This window comes from Quercus lobata, chromosome 2, assembly GCF_001633185.2.
Source record: "Quercus lobata isolate SW786 chromosome 2, ValleyOak3.0 Primary Assembly, whole genome shotgun sequence".
In the NCBI taxonomy this organism is placed as follows: Eukaryota; Viridiplantae; Streptophyta; class Magnoliopsida; order Fagales; family Fagaceae; genus Quercus; species Quercus lobata.
Genome location: NC_044905.1, coordinates 53,332,738 through 53,350,649, shown reverse-complemented (window position 1 = coordinate 53,350,649; position 17,912 = coordinate 53,332,738). Strand labels below are relative to the sequence as shown.

The following is a 17,912-nucleotide window of genomic DNA, read 5'->3' as shown; positions in this document are numbered from 1 at the left end:
TATTGGTCTAAGAAATAATTTTTAAAACTTTTTATAAGAAAAAAAAAAGGTAACTGACTTTTTTAATGATATCAAAAATTTCTTAAAATATTCCTTAACAAAATAACATAAGGGCACCCATTAACTTGATTCTATCTCCAAAATAACATAAGGGCACCCATTAACCTGATTCTATCTTAATTTATTGTTTCAATTACATGTGTTTACCATATGTCATATGACTGCAACATGCATAGACTCATTAACATTGAACAATTATATAGGTTCTATCTCTTAAACAAACCCCCCCCCCCCCCCCCCCCCCCCCCCCCCCCCCCCCCACAAGGAAAAAAAGAACCAATGTACCAATGTTTTCTAGATTTTAGTTTTCTATTTTATACCCTACCAATTATTTATTGTCATATATTATTTTTTCTTTTCTTATAAAATAACTAATTTTAATTTTTTAAAATTAGTCACATGATAACTTGAATCTGTGATTGGTAAAGTGTAAAGTAGAACCCTAAAAATTTTTATGTCCCTATTTTTTTAATTAAAAAAAAAAACAAAAAAAATGAGGCGAGAGATTTTTGTAATTTTATCCCACACTTATGATTTTGACTGATGTTTTTTTCTGCACCATTGAGCAGACATTAAGCTATTAACTCATCAAATTCCTATGCCAAGAAATGATCCAACAAACTATAATAGGCAATGCATAAGCTTTTTACCACAAAATTTTCGTAGACTGATAAAAAATTATTTAGAAACAAAATCAAACCAAACTTTTCTTAACTTATACAAAATAATAATTTAGACTTTAGTCGACCCCTTCCAATAAAAAGAAACAAGAATCGTCCATAATCGAGGTCTTTATCTCTCCATTTTCATAAGGTATTTGCCATATATATTTTGTTGGGGATTAACATGAAATTTTCAACCTGTGAGAAACAAAAAAATAGAGAAAACACACGCAAAAAAAAAAACAATCATGCACAAGACAATATTTATATGATTCGGCAATTTGCCTACGTCTACGAAGTTACAGCGATTTCACTATTATTAGGGAAAAATACAAAGTGCGGCAGTATAGTGTTTCAGTCTCACAAAAAGTAACAACAACAATCCCTAATCACCAAAACTGCGTTTTCTACATCCTGCGCACAGGATTAAAAGGTTGTCTATTAAAAACTAATAAAGCTAAACATCATATATAGAGACTTATAAAATGTAGGATAATGATATTCAATATCATTCTTAAAATTTTTTGGTGAGTGGATATTGCCTATAAAAAATAGGTTATAAAAAACTATCATAGAAAAATTGATATTTCATATGTTATATAGTTACTCTAAGTTTGTGTGTAATCAAAATTTTTATATGAATGAGATTAGCATTGTATGACATGTATTTTTGAGAATATGATTTCATAGTTCTTTAGATAGAAGCCTATCTTAAGTTTTGCAATCAAGGGGTAGCACGTGCCTTGCAAGTGCCACCAAAACTAGTAATCTATAACATATCAATCTCTTAATAAACAACAGTGAAGCTTATTTAGCCAAAAAAAAGAGAGAGTAAAATTTGTGTTAAAAATAATAATAACTTTTATTGAGACTATATATCTTATTATTTTCTATAAATTAAATCAATGAAATGTATTAAATTCTAAGTTGACCAAATAGTTTCATTTACTGACATCCAAACATGTTGTTCCATAATTTGTTTAAGTGTCAACTTGTTATTGTTACATTACTTACAATGAGACCACAAGTATTTGTTATAAATTAAACAAAAAAAAAAAAAAAAATTTCGGTCTACCAATTACAAGTTGACACTTAAACATATTATGGATTGGGGTGTGTAATTAGGTTTGTTTTTTTAGAATCTAGACTTATTGCATTTGGCTTGAACACACATTGCAAAATTTAAAGCCATCAAACTTAAGGCTGTCTGAATTTGACCAGTAGCACGAAAATTTTATTAGTTACGTATAATTAATTAATATCTTTTGTTTTTTTTTTTAAAAAGAAATTTCATAATAATTTGGATGATAAAAAGCAGACTAATAGACATGGAAAAGGCTTATGACCGCTTAGAATGGGGATTTTTGGAAAAAGTTCTTCATTGTTTTGGTTTTCCAAGCTCATGGATCCAATGGGTTATGCAGTGTGTTTCCACAACGTCTTTCTCAATTCTTATTAATGGCAGCCCATTTGGTTTTTTTAGGCCTCAACGAGGGGTAAGACAAGGAGATCCCCTCTCCCCATTTCTTTATGTCCTTGTTGCTGAAGTTCTAGCTCATTTAATTGAAAGGGAAGCCTCCTGTAATGGGATATAAGGTTTCAAGTTAACTCAAGACTTGATGCCAATCACCCATTTACAATTTGCGGATGATTTGTTTATCTTTGCACAAGCAAATGATGAGAACATGGTGAAAATTAAATCTTGTTTGGATGTTTTCTCATGCTGGTCAGGTTAGAAGGTTAATTTCCACAAGTCAGTCATTATTTTCAGCCAAAATACTCCCCACAGTCTAAAAACAAGGCTGGCTAACTCAGTTGGAATTAATGCTTCAAATAAGAAGGAAAAATACCTGGGTATTCCTATTGTCTTAGGTAAAGATAAGAAAGCAGCGTGTGAAGAAATTGTTGAGAAAGTTAAACAATGTCTTTAAGGCTAGAAGAAGAAAACCTTGTCACAAGCTGGTAGAGCCACTCTCATTTCTTCTGTGGCATCATCCCTCCCTTCTTATCAAGCTTCATCTCTCATTCCCCCAAACCAAGTTTGTTCAAAACTTGATGCATTGTATCGCAATTTCTGGTGGGGAAAGAAGGAAGAAAACAAACGGGGGTGCTTTCTTAAAAGCTAGGATTCCATTTGTAGTCCTAAATCAGAGGGAGGATTGGGCATTAAAAAAATGGCAGACATGAATAAAGCCTTGGTGGCCAAATTGACCTGGGAAGTGGTTCGTAATGAAGACAAAATATGGGTGACTTTGTTCAAAAAGAAGTATGTTCAAAATAGAAATTTCATGAAAATTCCTATGCCTAAAAATGCTTCTTGGGCATCCCAGAGTATATTTGCCTGTAGAGAAGTAATAAAAAAAGGCATGTGCCATAGAATTGGCAATGATTTTAATACTTGGATTTGGGAAGATCCATGGATTCCCAATGAACTTGGTTTTATTCCCCAAGCCAGAAGTGGAGCTATTGACAATGTTCATCTAGTTGCTGATCTAATTGATCGAGACACCAGGCAATGGGATAGAGGGAAACTATCCATTTTGTTTGAGCCAGTTACGGTGAATAGAATTCTTAATATCCACTTGCCTCATCAGCTTTTAGGAGACCAAGTCTTTTGGTGTTTGACCTCTTCTGGAGAGTTCTCTGTAAAATCAACCTACAAAACCATTAGAAGCTCAAATACTAAAACTCACCCTCTATTGCAGGCCAAGGATTGGAAGCAGCTATGGAAAATAAAAGCAAATGCTAGACTAAAAAACCTATTATGGAAGATAAGTTGGAATATTTTACCAACTTGTATTGCTCTTAATAACAGGTTTCCTCTTCCCTCACTAGATTGCTATTTGTGTAATAATGCTCCAGAATCTTTAGAGCATTTATTTCTTCAATGTGATTGGGTTGCACAAATCTAGTTGATGGTCCCATGGCCTATTAACTTGAGTAATTTGTCAAATATATCTATTCTAGATTGGGTTAAGATTATTCTCTACCTTAAAACAAATTTGGGGCTGGATGATGAATCTGCTAAAGAATTTCAATTGAGCTTGCTAGACAGATAAGGCGTGTTTTCGAGGAGCATAAACAAGCTTGGAGTAAATTACCAAGGAGACCGCCAAAAATTAATATTTGGCAGTCCCCTCCAAACAGCTGGGTAAAATTAAACTTCGATGCAGCAATAAGGGAAGAGAAAATTACTGTGGCAATAGTGGGCAGAGATGATTCAGGAAAGTTTCTGTTGGCTTGGGCAGAACAACTGGATCCAGGGAATTCTTTGCTAGGGGAAGCCAAAGCTGCTGGGTGTGCTATCAAGTGTGCTACTATGGAAGGTTTTAGCAATATAATATTGGAAGGTGATGCTCTAAATGTTATTGATCCTTTGAAGAATGTAGATTATGTCCCTCACTGAAGTATCAATTAATCCATATATGATGATATCTTTTGTAAATGTTTCTTTCTCTTTTGTAAATAGAGAGGGCAATGTCCTTGCTCATCTTCTTGCCCAGTGGGCTGCTTTTGTATCTTGGTTTGGGCCAGTTCCCATCTCCATTTTGCCTTTATCTGTGATGAAAGCTTTAGATAGAGATGGTTCCAGGCCCAAACCTCTTTGTATTTCTCCTGTTTTGTGTTAAGTAATAAAATATTTATTCAACAAAAAAAAAAGAAAAAAGAAAAAAAGAAAAAAGGTGAGCATATGTCATTGTCATGTAGAAAACACGTGGTGGCCAAGTTTTCGGACTTGGTGAAGACTTTAGAGTCAATTACAAGTGGACGGTGGATGATGGTGTTACTTTTCTCATTTAGTGTGAGTTTGGAAAAAATTATTTTTGTCAACTTATTTTACTATTTAGCTTATTTTTGCTACTATTCATAAGTCCCACTATGTTTTTTGATATTATTCATGTGTCCTACTGTACTATTTCAGTTAACTTTTACCTTTATTTACAATACTTTCAGTAAAAAGATTTTAGTTTCAGTAAAATAAGCGAATCCAAACGGACCTTAGTCTATAAGTATAACTACATGGATAAGCTTTTCACTATGCAGGATATAAAGCAACTCCAATCACAATAAAGGAAACCAAAATATTTAAATTTAAATAAAGGAAAAAATTGCTTTTTACTGTGCAGGATATAAAGCAACTCCATTCACAATAAAGGAAACCAAAATATTTAAATTTAAATAAAGGAAAATTAAAATTAAGTTCATTGCAAAAAATAAGGGGAAAAATGTCTAATTGGCAAGAACCTTTTAACTCAACTGATATTTTTTTTATGTTTCCAATTAAGATATTTAAGGTTCAATCATCAATTTTCCATTGTAATTATCGATTTTTATTTATTTATTTTAAATATCCTACTTTATTTTGTCTTGTTCTAGTGAGTTTAATTAATAGTCCATTTCACATGCTTTTACTTGACTGTATATATGGTCTATAAATAAGACAAGGGTAGAGAAGGTTAGAATCACTAACAAATTTTTTATTCAATAACAAAAGACCTTATCAATTGAGTAAACTGATACCCAATGATTAATAAACTAAAGATAGTAAAAGAAAACTCATTTCCATAGATTTGATAAATTAAATAAATTAGGATACATAACTTTAACCTATTCAATTTTTATGTCTAGCCAACTTTATTCGAAGTCTTCTTATTTTTTTCATGTGTTCCCCCTTTTAGTCTTCTTTCAGTTATATTTTACTTGTCAAGAGTTTTATAACTCAATTGATATTTTTTTATGTTTCCAATTGAAATATTTAAGAGTTCAATTGTCAATTTTCCATAGTAACTATTGATTTTTATTTGTTTAAATATACTACTTCATTTTGTCTTGTTCCAGTGAGTTTAATAGTCCATTTTACAAGTTTCTACTTGAATGTATGGTCTATAAATAAGACCAGGATAGAGAAGCTTAGAATCACTGACTCTCAAAATGAAGGCCATTCTCATTGTTTGCCTTCTCTTGACTTCCATATTTTTCATTCCTTCTTCAAATGCAGCAGAAAGTAAGTTTCTAGTAGATAGTTTTATTTTAATCAATTTTGTAGCATACTTAATAAAATAATTTTTTTAATTTTTATTTATTGAGTAAGATTTTTCATACTAGTAGCAGTTGCTTATTTGTGTTGACAAATATTTGAATATAATATTGTTTCAATTGTTGTTAAAGAATGAGTAATTCAATATGATTTCTTATATACTAATAATAAAAGTATTTTCTTGTTTTTAGAGGCCTATAAGATAATCACTTATTCACCTCCCGAAGCTAATGTGTTTATGATAAATTCTAAGTTCCTAACCATGTACTTTCACATTTCAAGATTTTTCATATATGGAACTTTTGCTCTCAGGAAAGTGTGAACCATATCGACGATCATGTCGGTCGAACCCGCCAAATTTGCCCTTGAAGCCACCAGCTCCGCCTCTGAAGCCACCAACTCCACCATTGAAGCCACCAACTCCGCCAACGCCAGGTCCACCCTATAGGAAGCCAACTCCGCCATCGCCAGGTCCACCCTATAGGACGAAGCCAACTCCGCCATCCGGATGTAGTCGTACCCCATATAGACGTTGCGCACCTCCAACCCCTTAACAAATGAAGCACCACGGTTCAACAATAATCAAGCATTAGGTTGCTTATTATCGTGGAGGGCAGTATTAATTAAGAATAAAGTGGGTTTTAATTATGCGATAATATCATATATATGTGGTATTATGCACTCCATGCTAGTGTATTGTAAATGTGTCCAAAATAAAAAGTTGACTAAAGTTTGTCTGTTGACTTATTTGAGGGACTTTTTGTGCAAATTCTAATTATGCATCATCAACAAGAGTTCTGAAAAGGTTCAAGTTATATGAATTAATTTTCAGTCCACAGTTCTTGGAAGAAATATACATGGGGATGTTTTTGACATTATTGCATGAGGATGACTAAAATTGACTTTAAAACTCACGCAAGTGAAGATTTAAACCTTATTTTTATTTGGAGAAATACATATATTAATTATATTACAAACACACCTAACCTAACTACTGTGTCTTTTGCCTTTTTGATAAATGTGAATATTTCATTGAGGGAGCAAAAGAAATACATCTCTTTCGCAATCCTCTATGACAGCACGAGGAAAGGATACACACTTACAAAAATAGGAGATATATATTTATTAAATACAAAATATACCTACTTAGCTCATGGGCTATGGAATTAGCATCCCTTTTGATCCAACAAAAACAAGTCAACAATCCACAAAAGGATTAGCCAAGACTATTGCATCATTTAATAATGGCTGAATCTTCTAACATGCCTCATCCAAATTCTTATTTAAGGCATCAACACAGATTTTAGAATCACCCTTAACAACTATACTTTAGAAGTTTTCATCTTTAGCCAGCTATAAAGCCCAAACCGTACACACCATTATACTTCTATCCCACAACTTTAAAATATCTCCATTTCCATCCTGAGCTACCACAACTACACAAGCCTTCTCATTTGAACACACTGCATACAAATTTAATTTTTTTTCGCACTCTTTGGTAGGGAGCCTTTCAAAATAAACATGCTTCTACTTCCATATTGTTAAAGCATGCCATCTACTTCCAAACCACAAGGCTCTTGCCATGGAGCATTCAAAAAACAAACCACAAGGCTCTTGCTATGGAGCCAAAAAACAAATGGACTTCTATTTGTATGCAGTAATTATGTGGTAGTAAAAAGAAAGCAACATATGTCCAAGAGTCATATGCAATGCACATGATCATGTTAACCTTAAACACTTTTCACTTTCTTTTTACTGCCACATAACCCATTATACGTTAATTGCAGCATACAAAACCTTTCCCTTACTGTAATATACCAAAAATTAGAGTCCACTTTATTCTACAACACATCAATTTGTTAATAAACAACAACACAACTTACTTAGCCAAAAAAGTAAAATAGTAAATTTTGAGTTACAAACATTAATAACTTTTATTTTGACTGTTTTATTATTTTTTGATAGATCAATAAAATGCATTAAATTCTAAATTGACCAACTATATAGCTTCATTTACTAACACCCAACAAACACTTTTTCACAACATGTTTAAGTGTCAACTTGTTAACGAATTTTATCACTTACGCATGAGAGAACAATAGGTACTTATTGGAAAAAAAATTAGGTCCATCAATTACAAGTTAAGATTTAAGTATATTGTGGATTTTGGTGCACATGTTTTTAAACTTACTCATTGCGTTTGGCTGGCACACACATTGCAAAATTTGAAGCCATCAAATTTAAGGCTGTCCGAATTTGACCATTAGTACGAGAATTTTATTAGTTATAGTTACGCATAATATTTTTTTGTTTCTTTTTTAAAGAAATTTTGGAATAATTTGGATGATTAAAAAGCCGACAATGTAACATGCATACTTTATGTAAGTGAGCATAGGTAGTCAAGTAGAAAAAAAATGGTGGCCAAATGTTTTTGGACTTAGTGAAGACTTAGAGTCAATTACTAGTGGATGATGGACGATGGTGTTAGTTTTTTCTATCTAATATTAGTCTATTTAGATTGACTTTTCAGAGTGCAATAAATTCCAAAAAAAAATCTTATACCATTGCATTTTGTAGTAATCGTGGAACTCGATTTTTCTCTTTCCTACATTGATCTTAGTTGTTGGTTGGTTGGTTTTTTTTTTTTATCTTTTGGGTATTTTTCTTAAGCAAATTTAAATTGCTTATTTAAGTGAATTCTTGTTTAATATTTAAATATAAATTAAAAAGTATTATTCATTTCTTTTTTCTTTCTTTTTTAAACACTATTATATATCTGATTAACACTAAAGATTAACATTAAAGAGGCAACAACCAAATGCATATGCCCCCAAATATACATAACATGAATAGTGAATAGAAATCATCTTTCCCCTTTTGTCACTCTCAGTTCTATCCATTTTATAGAATACCATGTGTCTATTTTTTTTTTCTTTATTTTAAACTTTGTTTATTTTTATAAGGAATTAAAAAAAAATGTGATCCTTTTGAATTAGTAAAATATAAAGTGGTATACAAAAAATTGTACACAATAAGGAATATTTTGACTAAGAAATTTTTTAACTCCTTTTACCCTTCGCGTTTGGATTGCCCTTCCATCTCTTTTTACCCTTTGAGTTGGAAATGCCTGTAACAACCCAATGAAAAGTGCTAGCCATATCTGCGCTATACCTCAAAAGGACTAGTCACAATTGAGACTTCTTATAGTTGTTAATAAAGCCCAGCTTTACTTAGTAAATACCCGATGTGAGACTCATCACACACTTACACACATCACACAATCAATCAAATTGGGGCATCACAATCTACCCCACTTAAATCCCTAATGTTTTCGTTAGGGCCCACTTTGTGGGTAGTGTCTTTGAGCCCATATAGGGTTATCGGGCCGGTTTTGATACCATATGTAACAACCCAAAAAAAAGCGTTAGCCACATCTGCGCTATACTTCAAAAGGATTAATCACAATTGAAACTCTTTATAGTTGTTAATAAAACTCAGATCTACCCAGTAAATACTTGATTTGGGACTCATCATACACCCACACACATCACACAATCAATCAAATTGGGGCATCACATTTATAATCTTCGCAATGGCATTGGTTTCAACCTGTTTTGATAGCAGGATCAAAATTAGGGTTTTTGGGCCCATTCGAGATTGACTTTGGGTCGAACTTAGTCAAACTTGGTCAAAATTGTTAAAATCTCCAAGAAAATTGGGTTTAATGTAAAACTATGAAAAATGTTGTTTTGTGAGGGTTTTGACTTCGTTTGACCTTTGGTCAAACCTAGGGTTGACTAGGGGCATTTTGGTCGTTTTGGCTGAAAAAGGCACTTTGGGCGCTTTGGTGCCCGAATAGGTTGCACATGTCGTTTTGGATGTTCTCGCGGCCCTATGAGAAGAAAATAATGCTTTTGGATTTTTCAGGATCCAGCACGCAAATTAGGGACGGACAAAATACGGTATCAACACCTGGCTGTAATTTTTGCGACTGTTTCGCGGGTAAGGCCAACTCGTGAAGGACCCGCGAAAGTCTCTGTTTGGTAAAAAGTTATGTTTTGCTTTATTAAGTCTTTACCCACACTATAGATATCATCTTTACCCACAAAGTGTAAGGAGTGCTTTTCTAGAGAAAACCCTAGAAAATACACATGAGAGTTAGAGATTGTTATACTCGCAATCATCTACACATTTCCTTGTAGTTTTCCTCAACTTCTATCCCTCCATCTTTAGAACTTTGAGAGGTTGATAGCCCAAACACTTACCATACCCATACTGAGTGTAAAGTGAGATTTTGATGCTACTGGGAAGCATTAGAAGGAGACATTCATTGGTGGATGCAATCAGGTTGAATTACGAGATCTGGAAAGTTAGAGAAGACAAGGCTTCGAGAAGTTAGTTGGTAGCAGGAGCTTGGAAAGTTCAAGTACATGAGGTAGCCTAGGCTTGGAGGGTTTTGTTATTCGTGTACTCCAACTTTATTCTTTAGTGGATTGATTTTGACTTGTAAGGTCGTGGAGGGGTTTTTTGCTGAATTCTTCGGTTTCCTCTTCGATAACATGTCTCGGTGTTATCTTGTGTTTGCATCTCTCTTCCCTACTCTTTAAGCTTTCATTTTATTGTTGATGATTGATGAATATGACTTAGGGTAGTGCTATCGGTTCATTGCGCTTATTTACTTTTGTTTCGCACTTAGTCTAAGTTAGAGTAAAAGTAATTTAGTTGTAATTTTTAATTGGGGGTCTGAATAAGTTCTTGTGTTTTAGCACAAATCTAAGCTTTCAATTTGTATTATAGATCATATCTATTAAATTTTTGTGATACTTGTGTCCGTATGACACTTTTAACAAAAACATTATTACCTTATTTATTTCAATTCCGTTCGTTATACGTTATACTGAGGTTGAGTGAAATTGACTTTAGAATTCACTTAAGAGCCAAGAGTCAAGATTTTCACCTTGTTTTAGCTTACTATTTTGGAAGGGAATTGATTCTTCGCCTAAAGACTAATGCCCCTTTGTGTGATTTGTGAGGATGAGAAGATAGTATTCTTTAATGGTGATTTGACGCAGGCACATTGATATCGTGCAATATCCACGAAATTTCTTTAGACCTGGAAAGCCCACTGATGAATCAATCACTTTGCATTGAATTGTTGTGATTTCGATATCGGTGGGGGGTTTAAGTGTCCAATTTCAATAGGGTGTAAAGTGTGGATAAGGCATGTGCTTTTTCCGCTCCCTATCCCTGCAATATCCCACTCAAAGTAAATGAGTCCCACACAGCTTCAATATCAGTGTGGTGGTTTAATATAAGTGTCCTATTTTCTATGCAAAAGTTTGTGATGGTGTTTTCGCTTTATACAATATCAGGACCTACGAATGTGATGTTGTATACAATATCATGGTACCTACGAATGTGATGTTGTATGAAAGTGGAAACATAATATACTTTCTTGCAAGTGTTATAAGTGTGAGTGATCTATTATTTTTTTGGCAGGCCCCATCTATTAACCAAGAAAATATAAGGCCCCATCTATGAGCTCCCATTAGTAGGGATGGCAATGGGGCGGGGCAAGGTAGGTCTGAAGGATGGGGTCTTCGCTCCCACCTGACATAATTTTGTCTTACTCCATCTCCACTGAACCATTGCCTTGCATTGAAATTTCTTCTGTCAATATCAATGTGAGGTTTGAGTGTCTTATTATTATTTTTTGATAGAAGTAGAACAATAAAATCTATTAAATTCAAAGTTGTTGAATTAGTCTCATCCATCGCCTTGGCTTGATTTTGAGCCAGCCACCCGAACTTAAGTCTGCTTGAATTCGATTGGTAGGAGATTTTATTAGTCTTTTTTTTGTTTTTTTTTTTTTTGTTTTTTGTTTTAAGATGAATATGATGGTTACATAGGGGAGAGAGAATTGGTATCCTAAACATTTTTATTGAAAATTTATAAAATGCCAGTTTAGCTACAAAGTTCTTGGCATAATTAATAGTTATTGTTAAAAATACTAAGAAGTGTTGGTTTAGCTACAAAGTTCTTAGCATAATAAGTGGTTATTTTTAATTAGACAGAAAAGGGGCGCCGACAAGTTTTTGAACTTAGTGAAGACTCGGGGTCAACTACAAATAGACCAATCTGCATGTTAGTTTTCTCCGTACATCCAAGAAGATAGACTTTTCAAAGTGCAATAATGAGATTTGCTTGCTAGCTTAATGAGGTTTGCAATTAGCAGAGTTATGAGGACGTGGGTGTTTATTTTGTTAAAAATATTTTTGTGCACTAAAACTGAAATTATTATTATTTTTTTAAATCAACAAAATGAGGTCTTCATTAAAGCACTGTTGGGAATTGAGACGGGGTTTTACACCAAGACCGGTTTGAATGTATTCTCTTAGGGAGAGACCTTTCAATGATCTATCTTTTATTTAGATACCACTAAAATATAAATAAATAAATAAATAAAGTAAACTCATCTCAATTGTCTTGTCATAATAAATAAAGTTACAGAAAACTTTATCCTAATCAATTTTTTAGCCAGCTTTATTTTTTAAAGGCTTCTTTCAATTATAACTTAATTATCAAAAGTTTGTAGTTCAACTGTCACTTAATGATATTTCTAATAGGAGTGTCTTAAGTTCAAATCACCTTCCTTCATTTTGTCTTGTTCCAGTGAGTTTAATGGTCCATTTTACACACTTCTACTTGGATGTATGGCCTATAAATAAGATAAGGGTAGAGAAGTTTAGAACCACGAAGTCTCAAAATGAAGGCCATTCTCATTGTCGGCCATCTCTTGGCTTCCACATTTTTCATTTCTTCTTCAAATGCAGCTGAAGGTTACCTCGTGAGAGCACTATTTTGAATTTTCTAGTAGCTAGATAGTATTCTACTATTCTTTGATGGTGATTTGACGCAGGCGCATTTTTGATTTCAAGCAATGTCCTCGAAATATCTTTGTGGAAACTGGAAAGCCCACTGAACCGTTGCCTTGCATTGAAATTTCTTCTGTCAATATCAATGTGAGGTTTGAGCGTCTTATTATTATTTTCGGATAGAAGTAGAACAATAAAATCTATTAAATTCAAAGTTGTTGAATTAGTCTCATCCATCGCCTTGGCTTGATTTTGAGCCAGCCACCCGAACTTAAGTCTGCTTGAATTCGACTGGTAGGAGATTTTATTAGTCGTTTATTGTTTTGTTTTTGTTTTTGTTTTTTTTTTATTTTTTATTTTTTATAGATGAATATGATGGTAACAAGGGGAGAGAGAATTGGTATCCTCAACATTTTTTTTTTGAAAATTTATAAAGTGTTAGTTTTGCTACAAAGTTTTTGGCATAATTAGTTGTTATTGTTAAAAATACCAAGAAGTGCCGGTTTAGCTATAAAGGTCTTGACATAATGAGTGGTTATTGTTAAGTAGACAGAAAAGAAGTGCTGACAAGTTTTTGAACTTAGTGAAGACTAGGAGTCAACTACAAATAGACTAATCCGCCTGTTAATTTCCTCCGTATATCCAAGATAGACTTTTTCAAAGTGCAATAAGATAACAGTGACAAGCTTAAACCCTTGAACTATTTTGATAGTATCCAATGAATAAATAGACTATTAGCTGTTGCTTGCTAGCTTAATGAGGTTCGCAATTAGTAGAGTTATGAGGATGTGGGTGCTTATTTTGTTAAAAATATTTTTGTGCACTAAAACTGAAATTATTTATTTTAAATCAACAAAATGAGGTCTTCATTAAAGCACTGCTGGGAATTGAGATGAGGTTTTACGCCAAGACCGGTTTGAATGCATTCCCTTAGGGAGAGACCTTCCAAGGATTTATCTTTTATTTTGATACCACCAATATATATATATATATATATATATATATAAAAGTTGGATTCAAGTTACACCACCCAATAATTTGTTATAGAATTTATATTTTAAAAATCTCACTGTTAAATTACATATTCTATATGTTCTTAACATTCATGCCAATTTTTATGTTAGTTGGATGTTATTTACCATTTAATCCATAAACTCATCTTTTATGCATTATTTTAAACTATAAAAATTTGAATTTAAACAATTGATTGATAACATGACTATTAATCTTTGATCACCTTGAAATTTTGCAAGTATGGAGAATATATGAAGATAATATAATCTAACGGTGGATTTGTCAAAATTCGCATCTAATTAAAATATATTGAGTGGTGTAATATTGTTTAAAGTTACACTAGGTGTAACTTGAACTCAATCCTATATATATATATATATATATATATATATATATATAAGTAAATTCATTTCAATCGTCTTGTCAAAATAAATAAATAAATAAAGTTACAAAAAGCTTTATGGTCCGTTTGGATTGAATTTATTTTTGCTGAAACTGAAAATTGAAAATATTGTAGCAAAATAATTTTTAAATGTGTGAATAGTATTATGGGACCCATTTTTAATATTTTTAAATATGTGAACAGTACATACACAGTGCGTGAACGGTGCATGCACTGTTCATGAACAGTAAATTTTGTCACTGAAAGTCAACATAAGTGGCTTGAAAAAAAAAAAAAAGAAGCCAAACGCCAGACACCAGACGTAGACGCGCAATCCAAACTGCACCTTATTCTAATCAATTTTTTAGCCAGCTTTATTTTTTTAAAGTTTTCTTTCAATTATATCTTAATTATTAAAAGCTTGTAGTTCAACTGTCACTTAATGATGTTTCTAATGGAGATGTCTTGAATTCAAATCACCTACCTTCATTTTGTCTTGTTCCATGAGTTTAATGGTCCATTTTACGCACTTCTACTTGGATGTATGGCCTATAAATAAGATATGGGTGGAGAAGCTTTGGACCAAGAAGTCTCAAAATGAAGGCCATTCTCATTGTCTGCCTTCTCTTGGCTTCCATATTTTTCATTCCTTCTTCAAATGCAGCATCAGGTTACCTCGCGAGAGCACTATTTTGAATTTTCTAGTAGCTAGATAGTTCATAGTTGTATTTAATTTATTTTGTTGCGTACTTATTAAAATAAACTTTTGATTTTGTTCATTGAGTAAGCTTTTACGTAGTAGCAGTTACTCATTCACATATGTTGAAAAATATTTTGAATATAAGCTTGTTAATTTCAAATTGTTGTTAAAGACTGGGCAAAATTAAATGATTTTTAAGATACCGATATTGAAATCAAATGAGTTTTCTTGTTTTTAATGGCCTAAAAGATAATCATATATTCAATTCCAAAAGCTAGTGTTTTTCTGATAAATTTTAAGTTTCTAAACACGTACTAATTAGCAAATTACTTGTCAAGTAATTTCACTGTTTGAGATTTTCCATTTATGGAACTTTTGCTCTAATTGCTCTCTTCCATGCCTGTTTTATCGTTAATTTCTTAATTTGGTTATATTCTGATAAATTTATCTCATATATATCTCCGAAAAGTGTAATCCATATATTCGTGGATCTTGTCGCTCGAAGCCGCCAGCTCAACCCTTGAAGCCAGTTGCTCCACTGTTGAAGCCGCCAACTCCACCAACGCCCTATACTAAATGTACTCGTAACCCAAATAAAAGTTGCACACCTCCAACGCCACGTAATCCCTATATGAGGCCAAGTCCGCCATTCAATAGGCCTTAAGAAATGAAGCACCATGGTTCAGTAACAATTAAGCACTAGTCGCTAACCCGTGCGATGCACAGGAAAACTATTAGAAAATAATAAAGCATGCATATATTAAAAGACAATTTAAGTTTATGTGTGCTTGTAAGAGATACATACCTAAATAGTTCTTGCGGTAGAAATAAAAGCCTTATCTTTGAGATAAAGAACTGATGTAAACAAACTAACCTTACATAAAACAAATTAAAAAAAAAAAATATATAAAACTGATGTCACGGGAAATTCAGCTCTCTTAAAACCTAAACCTAAATGTAAGGACTAAATATTTATGCGCCTTCTCTTGCTTTCCTGATGTATTTGGTTAAAAACATAAAACTGATGTCACAGGAAATTCAGCCACATAGTAGTAATATATAAATCTTTTAAAACCTAAACCTAAACCTAAACGTAAGGACTAAATATATAAACAAACTAACCTTACAAAAGCTGAACTTTATAAGCTAAAATCTATACCGTGAGTTGTAGATCTTGAATGCTATACCGTGCGTTTAGGGCTTCCTACATCTGGAGAGAGAGAGAGTTTGCAGAAACCAAAGAAAATCTCTCTATAACTTAAGAAACACAATATACTAAAATCAAAGAGATAAAATTTTCAGAGGACAAAATATTATAGATAATTTAAAAGAATTTTGGTTTAATTCTTGAACACTGAATTGGAAATTGATTATATGAGTATTCAATGGTGAACAAAGTACTATGTATTAATTAATATATAAACAAAACTAACCTTACAAAAGCTGAACTTTATAAGCTAAAATCTATACCGTGCGTTGTAGATCTTGAATGAGAGAGTTTGCAGAAACCGTGACTTTATATTTCTTAACTTGAGAGAGGGGTAAGGTTGCTAGGGTTTTGTAGATCTTGAATGCTTTAGGGCTTCCTACGTCTGGAGAAAGAGAGAGTTTGCAGAAACCGTGGCTTTATATTTCTTAACTTAACTTGAGAGAGGTGTAAGGTTGCTAGGGTTTTGAGGAGTTATAATTTTTATTTATTTTTTATTTTTTAAATATTGTGCTGACGTGGAAAATATTTCTTAACTTGAGAGAGGGGTAAGGTTGCTAGGGTTTTGTAGATCTTGAATGCTTTAGGGCTTCCTACGTCTGGAGAAAGAGAGTGTTTGCAGAAACCGTGGCTTTATATTTCTTAACTTAACTTGAGAGAGGGGTAAGGTAGCTAGGGTTTTGAGGAGTTATAATTTTTATTTATTTTTTATTTTTTAAATATTGTGCTGACGTGGAAAATTGTGGTGCCAGCAAAGGCTTCGGTTTTATATATATATATATAGATATATAGATTAGGTTGCTTATTATCGTGGGGAGAAGTATTAATTAAGAATAAAGTGGGTTTTATGTGATATATGGTTTGGGCTTTATGATGCCTCCAGAATTGGTTCCTAGTTATGTATTATGCTCTCCATAATAATTGTATATTGTAACGAGCGCAAAATAAAAGAGTGGACTAATCTGTTAGCTTATTTGAGGGACTTCTATGTAAATTCCAATCATATAGAGAGAAAAAGTTTGATTTATAAAATAGTAGAACCGAAATTTTATTTCAAGAGATAGAAGATAAAAAGGATAATATTTTTTTTTTAAAAAAAAAAACCTAAATAAACTAAGTTGATTATTAATGATAAAATAAATAAATAACGTTAATTGTCATACAAAGTCTAATATAAACGTAAGAACTATTATTTATTATTTCATACATAGTTTAAGTTGTTGCTCAAGAAATACCAAAAGGAGATTTGCAAAATCTATCTTGATTTGTGTAGAATTCAATTCGGGCTTATTATTGTGCTCAGATTCTCCATAATCTCAATTAACCACAAACATATATTTAATACCATTAAAATAAAGAAACAAAAATAAGTAGTTCATAATTATTAATAATCGAAATAAGAAATTAATCTAAATATATAAAGTTTAGACATCTAACTTGATTTCTTAAAAGTTTCTCAAAAAAAAAAAAAAAAAAAAAAAAAAAATTTGATTTCTTAAAATATATTGAGACCTTGTTTTAATGGGAAAAGGTAATGGATGCTTTAAAAATATTGGTCTAAGAAATAACTCTTAAAACTTTTTATAAGAAAAAAAAAGGGTAATTGAGTTTTTTAATGATATCAAAATTTTCCTAAAATATCCCTTAACAAAATAACATAAGGGCACCCATTAACCTGATTCTATCTTAATTTACTATTTCAATTTACATGTGTTTATCATATGTCATATGTTTGCAACATGCATAGACTCATTAACATTGAACCATTATATATGTTCTATCTCTTAAACCAACCCCCTCTCCCCCCCCCCCCCCCCCCTTTTCAAAAAAAAGAACCAATATACCAATTGTGGGGTCATAAGGCCCAGTGACATACATCCACCTTTCGTACTGGGCCTGAGGCCAATGCCGAGGTCCAGAATCGTGTACGAAGAAGACAGTGGTAATCATTGCGACCTTGAAAACCGTGCCAAG

General features: G+C 32.5%; 1 long non-coding RNA gene across 1 annotated transcript; it reads left to right on the top strand.

The window, feature by feature from the left end:
• The first annotated feature begins 5,611 nt into the window (after positions 1 to 5,611).
• Positions 5,612 to 6,598, top strand: LOC115978021. The gene is made up of 2 exons (XR_004088621.1): positions 5,612 to 5,727; positions 6,073 to 6,598. It is a non-coding gene; the product is annotated as an uncharacterized LOC115978021 (long non-coding RNA).
• Positions 6,599 to 17,912: the final 11,314 nt, after the last annotated feature.